This window comes from Otolemur garnettii, unplaced genomic scaffold (assembly GCF_000181295.1).
Source record: "Otolemur garnettii isolate 467f Iridium unplaced genomic scaffold, OtoGar3 scaffold00081, whole genome shotgun sequence".
Classification (NCBI taxonomy): domain Eukaryota; kingdom Metazoa; phylum Chordata; class Mammalia; order Primates; family Galagidae; genus Otolemur; species Otolemur garnettii.
In genome coordinates this window covers 4,310,192-4,312,374 of record NW_003852476.1, presented here as the reverse complement: position 1 = coordinate 4,312,374, position 2,183 = coordinate 4,310,192, and positions in this window count along the sequence as shown.

Genomic DNA, 2,183 nt, shown 5'->3' with positions numbered 1-2,183 from the left:
CCTCTATCAAACCTGCCTTCCCACTCCATTTCTCCCCTTCATCCCGGGCTATAGTTGTGTTCTGTCTTTCATAAGAAAGTGCGAGAAAATATAAGTTGTTTTCATAGAAGTACTCAAGAATCTCGAGAATGGAGGGAAAAGTAGCCAATACTTGTTTTGATGACACAAGTAACTCTCTCTCTCTGAAGATGCCTGGGAAGTGAGCTTTTACTCAAATGTGCCCCAAGCCAAGGGGACCCCATGTGCCAAAAGCCATTCAAGTGTGTGTTTGTTCTCAGTGAGAAGAGACGTTTGCCAACACTACACCTTTTCACCAGCAGTACCTCCCTGGATTGAAATGCTGTTTCTTCTTCTCTTCAGGAAGGCTCCTGAGAACTAGCTGCGAATGTGCCTTCCAAACGTCCACGAAGCTTCCTGCCTGGAGGGGTGGCCTGCACTTGACTTTTTATAGTGAATGCAGTCAGCCACTGTGCTGTCTGTTCTAGCCAGTATTTGTTTTGATCACACAAGTATCTCTCTGAAGATGCCTGGGAAGTGGGCTCTTACTCAATTGTGCCCGAAGGGGGAGCCCATGCGCCAAAAGCCATTTAAGTGCTTGCTCAGTGAGGAGAGAGGTTCGGTTTGCCACTGCTGCAGCTTTTCTCTGGCAGTGTGGCAGTGTCTCTCTTGTAGTGAAATGCAATTTCTTCTTTTCTCCAGTAAGGCTTCCAAGAGCAAGGTGCGAATGTGGTTTTCAAATGTCCACGAAAGCACCAAATGTGCTATCTGTACCAGCCAATATTTGTTTCCATCACACTAGTAACTCTCTCTGAATGTGCCTGGCAAGTGAGCTTTTGCCCAGATTTCACCCTTGCTTGGAGTGAAATGCAGTTTCTTCTGTTTAGTAAGGCTTCTGAGAGCGAGCCCTGAGTGTGCTTTTCGGAAGTCCACAAAAGCTTCCTACCTTGAGGTGTGATTTGCACTTTGCTTTTTACAGTGAATGAAGTCTGTGGCCAATATGCTATCTTTACTAGCTGATATTTTGTTTTAATGACACAGGTAACTCTCTCTCTAATGATGTCTGGCAAGTCAGCTTTCACCCAAATGTGCCACAAGCCGTGGGACCCCATGTGCCAAAATGCATTCAAGTGGTTTGCCAATTCTCCAGCTTTTCACCAGCAGGGTCCTGCTTGGAGTGAAATGCTGTTTCTTCACATTAGTAAGACTTCTGACAACTAGCCCCAAATGTCCAGGAAAGCTTACTTCCTGAGGTTTGATTTGCACGTGGCGTTTTACAGTGAATACAGTCTGCTGCCAGTGTGCTATCCGTTCCAGCCAATACTTGTTGATCACACAAGTAACTCTCCCTCTGAAGATGCCTGGCAAGTGAGCTTTCACCCAATGTGCTTGGGGACATGGGGACCCAATATGCCAAAAGGCATTCAGGTGCCTGCTTGTTTTCAGTTAGAAGATGTTTACCACTGCCCGCCTTTTCACTGGTAGGATACCGCTGGAGAGAAATGCCGTTTCTGCCTCTTGTCAGTAATGCTGCTGAGAGCTAGGGGCGAATGGGCTTTCCAAACGTCCAGGAAAGCTTCCTTCCCAGAGGTCTCATCTGTTCTTCATTTTTCATACTGAATGCAGTCACTTGCCCCTTTTCCATTGCTTAACATCTTTAGATAAATGAATTAGCGAGGATGTAGCAGATAATCTATTATATATACCTGCTAAGCCAGATTTTCTGATGATCTTGGAAATTTTGATCTTTTGAAATTTCTTTAGTATATTGCTAAAATTGCATTCTGAGCAATTGATGGAGGGTAAGAAGGAAGTATATCTCCGAAAGGATGTTGACCTTTACATCAGGAAGCTTTCAACTACACACAATTGAAACTGCAGCTCAGACCTGCCTGAACGATGGAGACAATACTCCTTTCACATTACCAGAAAGTCAACCTGCTTTTGCTACCAGAGTTTCTCTTCTGAACCACAGAACACAAAAAGTGATTTGAGAGGCTGTTTTCTCAGCTCCCCCAAGGATAGTACATAGTACCATTCCAGGTGCATAGGAGAGACATTAGCTTATTACATACAAAGTATGTCTTTGGGCTATGAGGGCTTAACTCTTCTATGAAACTTTGGTTAAGAAAGGCTGGTTCCGGGGCGGCGCCTGTGGCTCAAAGGAGTAAGGTGCTGGCTCCATA